General features: G+C 38.7%; 1 protein-coding gene across 2 annotated transcripts in view; it reads left to right on the top strand.

Moving 5' to 3' along the window:
• The first annotated feature begins 5226 nt into the window (after positions 1–5226).
• Positions 5227–5787, top strand: part of LOC106536458 (somatostatin receptor type 5) — an 8390-nt gene continuing 7829 nt past the window's right edge. For both annotated transcript variants that reach the window (XM_014033746.1, XM_014033745.1), the window contains exons 1-2: positions 5227–5305; positions 5390–5640. The gene's annotated coding sequence lies outside the window, so the exon portion shown is untranslated. The remainder of the gene's footprint in view (positions 5306–5389; positions 5641–5787) is intronic.

Raw genomic sequence — 5787 nt, 5'->3', positions numbered from 1 at the left:
GTGTGTGTGTGTGTGTGTTTGTGTGTGTGTGTGTGTGTGTGTGTGTGTGTGTGTGTACTTCTTTCTGTACATGTATTTAAATTATATTTAAGTATTCTTATAATTTTCCCCACAAGTCTTTGCATTTCCATGTGTTTTTACATCTCTTGTTTTTACTTTACCTTATGCATTTCTGCCTCATTATGAGAATAGGATGGGCGGGGCTTATTGGGTCAGCTCCTCTCCTATTGGTCAACAGACAGGAAGGAGCAGGATCCATGTGCAGATCTACTGTGCATGCTGCTGCTGCCTCAGTTTAGTTTAAAGTCAATGAGGAAAAACACTGACCTGTGTCTTTATTTTAAACTAAACTTCAAACTTTAAGCCATTCATTGGTCCGTTTATATATTTCTGATTTTATTTCTAATTATGTCAGTTTCGGTCCTCCATACAGAACTATCAGTGGTAGACGTACTGTACATCTAATGATTTATTTCTGAAAGTTCCAATGAATAATTGTGATAAGTGATTCGTGAGATATTTTGCTAACAGACAAACACACGACGGCTCCACCTTCAGCAGTGGGTGGTGAAGACTCACATCGTTGTTAGAAAGACCTTCCCAGCTTCATTGACTTCCTGCTGGTGAATTCTTGTTTCCTTCGGGGGATTTCTGGTTTGTCTCTTTAAATCGGAGTTATTTGAGGCAGGCGGGAAACGTGTGGGCAGCGTTTGTGACCTTTCAGACGCTGTAAGAGTCCGTTCCCAGAGGTGCTGTGATGCTCGCGCTCCACACTCAGGTAGAAAACTACATCAGAAACAGAATCTAATTAGATGTTTTTTTTCTTCTAACTCGACTCAAGAAAAAAAAAGGTAGATTGACTTTTATTAATGGAGCTCATTTTCTTTTCGCTCCTTCTCTGTAAGCTCAAAGTCTATCATGGAAGAAATGTGGAGAATTCCATAAAAGCAAACATAAATATTAATGCTGCTCACATTGATTTAAATTCTCCTGTTTCCTTCTATAATATCATTCAGTGATATTTAATTCATGCCAGCTGAAACGAGCTGTGACCTCAGTGGTTTGGGCCCAGGTTTTGAGGCTACAGTTGTCCATCTTTAAGATCACTATTCATGCAAATGCAGGTTTTATTGTGTCTTTTTTTATAATTTCTAATACGTTTTTGTAATTTTGGCATTCTCCTCTAAATAGAGTTATTAATTTAAAAAATTAGGCTTAATGCTTGAAGCTTGAAGCTACAACAAGCAGATCTGATTAGAAAATCCAGAATCCAGTGTCGGCAGGAAGGCAACGCTGTTCGATGAGAGTAAAAAAATTAATCAGTTTCCAGCAGTTCATGACGTTGTTTCTGTTCCTTTACAGGAAGCAAAATATTGTCACTGATTATGAACAGAACGAAGAATGAGTCTCCATCTTTCTGGCCACTGTTGCAGCAGCAGATGGTCTCATCATCACTGTTGTCATGGTCGTTTAAAGAACAGCGGGGGGGGGGGGGTGTCTGAGAGAAATCCTTTACAGCAGTCAGCAGCTTTCTTTGTGAAAGCACCAGAGAAGTGATAATACTGTCAGAAAAAAAGGGATTGCTTTGTCACATTTCAACACAACAGCCTGATCTGATGAGTGATCCTCAACAACACGTCTGAGGAAACATTTCACAGCTTTAAGACCCACTAAAGCAACTAAAACATCCATGTGAGGAAACGTTTCACATCACATCTGCTTTGTGAGCCTCACGGCACGACTGAGACCCATAAAGCCACCAAAACAACCGTCTGAGGGACGAATCAAGAGTCCAAAGCCATTTCATACATCTGTTCTGCAGCTTTTTTTAGAYGTTTTAAAAGACAAATAAAGAAAAAAGAAACTTATATTGTGAAACCTCTTTGTTAAGGCATCTTATTTTATTATGTTTCTTAAAGAGTTCATGTTATGGGACAGTTTTAACTTGAGAGAGGTAAGAATAAAAAGATYAAATGTCACTATGTGAAGAAGTGCAACTAAAATAATTTCTGATCATTTAGCTCAACAGAACTGAGTTCAGAATAAATCTAAATAATTCATCTTACAGTAAATAAAACTGTGAGGCTGAGTGTTGAATAACAGCGCTAAAGGTGAAAGARTWAAAGCAAAASACTAAAMTAAACATATGATGCTTTTAAATCTTTTTTTTTTCACATTTAAARCCTTCAGWTGGYTTTTTACAAAGTGTAACTACAAAGCTTTGGTCTGAATTCCTCGTTATTCTAACTTTCCCAGCTCATCTTTTTCCTCTTTCTTGCTGTGTCTCAAAGCAGCTGCTTCAAGCCCCGCCCCCCTCCTGCTTCCAGACCGGTCCACTCCGGTTTGAGAGAGCTGGTCAGCATTTTTGAGCTTGCAGAAATATTTTATTTACAAATTAATTTAAAGATGTCAACAAGAGAAGACTTGTTCATCCCGCCTTATTGGAGAGTCTGACCCAGAACTAGAGGAGAATTAAGATGAGGAAATAGTACTCAGTAAGTCCAGACTTTGTAATAATTCTGTTGCAGATAATTTGATGTAATAGTTCAGAAAATGTCATAGAAATGAAAGAAACTTGAACGGGCTGAAAAATCTGACCCAAACTGAAAATAAAGCTCTGCAGAACCAGGAGAGACGAAACTCAACTTTTCTGCCTCCTAGAGCAGAGGTTCWCAAACTGGGGWATCAGGACCTCCAGGGGWCCGCGAGTCATGTCTTAGAGGTRCTCAAAAATTTTCAAAAAATTGTTCATTTGTTTTTTATTTTAAAAAATGCCTATGGGGAYTAATGCACAAGTAAAACAAACATACTGAAACCAAACAAAAATTCTATTACCATGACATTTAGGGGTTAAAAGAACAGTAAATTATTTTTGCACTAACAGCATGGGGTTTATGAGGGGGTCCCTGGAATTTTTGCACCCTTGTAAGGGGTCCCCAGACCCAAAACGGTTTAAAACTCATGTCCCAGGGACTCCAAGTCTACAACAACATGTTTTAACAGCTAAAAAAGTGGATTTTACATGTTATGTTCTGGCTAGAGGAGCACAAAAAACAGATGTGTTGGATTTACTTGAACAAATTAACCAGTTCCACTCAGCTGAACGCAGTAAATGTAAAGCACTTTTTAAATTTATTTAAAAGTGTTACATTTACTCCGTTCAGTGGAGTGGAACCAGTTGACATGATTTGTTCAAGTAAATCCAACACATCTGTAAGGCTGACAAGAAGCAACAAAAGACAAAAATAGAGCGAGTTTGCTGAAGCAGATTTTAACGTCTTGAACAAATTATTCCTAARAAGTGCAGCGAGATGAGCTCTAACGCGGCCCGCTCTGACAAAATTAGTAAAACATTTTATTTAATCACCTCCAACCTATTTCCTCTGRAATTTTGAACAAATGTGAGCAGCTCGCTCCTTTTCTCTGCTGTAAGTAAGCCTACCCGTGTGACAGGGCGAGGCGTTTTGGATTTATGTTTTGTTTTGTGGCCCTCTGTGTGTAATTACTCTGTGAACTGGTGTCAGCTCAGCAACACCCTCCCAGACTTRCAGCTTTTTTCAGATAATGACAAATAAATTGAGTGCCAAGCCGCTTACAAAGCCTCTGCTTCTCTCAATTTTCGCCTTGTCACATTTAATATTTGGTGATAGAAGCAGCAATTAAGTGATTTTTTTTCTTACTATCGGGTGGTTTGATGGGGCTTGGAAGAAGCTTTAATAAAACACGCCATGTTTATGTTGTTTTATTATTTATCCCAAAGCTGCAGTGTAATTTGTATAATTTGATCCCAGGGGATGAATTATTAAAAAGCATGGRAGCCAGCAGGCAGTGATGCGGTTAACATCCTGTGCGCAGAAATTCAGTTAAAGTCAAGTGTCAGTTTGGTTCTCAGGCAAATTCAGTTAAAAACAGCTTCAGCATTTTTCTCAGCTTATGTCTTTAAGTACGCAGGGGGAGGAGATTCACGTTTCAGACAGGTTTTTAAAAGTTATTCTAAAACGAAAATGAAGACAACAAGTAGGTGCAACATAAAGAGGTGGATTMAGACCAGGGGTCTCCAATATGAGCTCATTTAAAGTAGCTCTTCAGTGCTTATGAATAATTAAAAGTAGCAAAATTTAATTTGTCGCTGCCCAAACCTTCATTTATATCCAATCAATCCATTTATTCCCTCCCACTTGGTTGTCAATCAAACAATCTAGGGCTCAGTGTGGTCGAACGGCAGTCAACGATGCGTGGTCACATGGTTGTACAGTGTTGTAAAAAGTAAAAACTATCCATATAAACTGTGCCTCCTAGATAGAGTGAATTTAACTGTGGTTGAATGAGAAGTATAAATATATTAAGTTCTGATAGTATACAAATCATGTCACACTCCAGCAGGACAGAATCATTCAAATAAAAGGACTGTACTTAAGAAGTATTTGTATTTCATGAATTATATTKTTACATTTGGCCGCAGCCCTCAGATAGATTTTCATTTTGGGGAAAAGCTTTGTGCAGCCTTGATATATGTATATAAACTGAAACAGCTGGACTAGTGCATCCTAAATTTAACATCCATTCATTCTTTTAATACAACAGTCATTTCTGCAGTTTTTGGGGAGGTCACCTCCTAATAAATGTCCTTACAGAAAATCTAACTGCTCATTTTAAATCTATACTTTGACTTTTATTACTTAACTACAAAAAAATATCAGATACTTTAAGATTTTTCACTGCACAGGATTTCTTCCCGCTGGAGTCTACCATGGGGAAAAATGCTGAGACTCGTCACAAATCTGTCCCAGTTAAACCCTTCGTAGTGTGAAATACACTATAATATGAATGGATAAACACAAAAAGCACATTCATGTAAATTCACTGTTCGATGGTTTCATGTGAGTTGAAGACAATGCTTTTTGTCTAAATGTTCAAGCAAAACAAGCTCATTTCAACGGTTTGAGTTAAAGTTTAAAATCAAATGTTGCAAAAAATTGTTCTTCTACAATTTCATTTCATGAAAGCAGCTCTTAAGAAAAGAAAAGTTTGGAAAACCCTAATTAGTTAGACTGACTGCAGGTGAGCTTAATGAGTGGATGGAATGCAGCTGTGAGATTGTGTCATCTAAGAGGAGCTGAAGGTACAACTAAAAACAAACTGAACACAAGAAAATATTCAAACAGAAAAACTTGGTGAACTATTTATTTTATAATAATATTTTGTTCAAATACTTTTAATTTTTAGTTCCTGCGGATGTGTCTCTCAAGGGAAAAACTTATTTGTGCCTAAGTTCTGAGCGCGGAGTCAGGATGCTGCAGCACCCGTGAGGCTGCCTCACACAAGAACAAGTACCAAAGATTAGTATTTTTTTTCCCACTCCTAACACCTCCTCCTCGGCTGCGTGCAGCAGCAGAGCTGTTACCTAGTTACAGGCTGCGGTGTGAGGCTGAGCGACCTGCAGGCGTCTGGTGATGATGCTGCGCATCACTTCCACTCCGGGAGCAGACGGAGAGGAAAGTCGGGAGGATGAGAACAAAACGCAGCCCGGCAGGAAACACAGCGACTGATGAGGCTGCGTCTCGCCGCGTGTTTTCACCCACGAATCCTGCAGGAAGCCTCCGAGGAAGCCACGTCACGGAGCGGAAAGTCTGATGAAAGGTAAGTTTATTTGTTTTTGTGCAGCAGCTCTGACGATCAGTCCAGCTGTTAGTGGTGAAGCTGGGAAGCCTCTCACACATTCTCTGACTCCAACTGAACCAAGAATAAATAAATAAAAAATTGAAAATCACTTCCATAAAATGATAA

Source organism: Austrofundulus limnaeus, unplaced genomic scaffold (assembly GCF_001266775.1).
Source record: "Austrofundulus limnaeus strain Quisiro unplaced genomic scaffold, Austrofundulus_limnaeus-1.0 Scaffold1825, whole genome shotgun sequence".
In the NCBI taxonomy this organism is placed as follows: Eukaryota; Metazoa; Chordata; class Actinopteri; order Cyprinodontiformes; family Rivulidae; genus Austrofundulus; species Austrofundulus limnaeus.
This window is presented reverse-complemented; position numbering and strand designations above follow the sequence as displayed.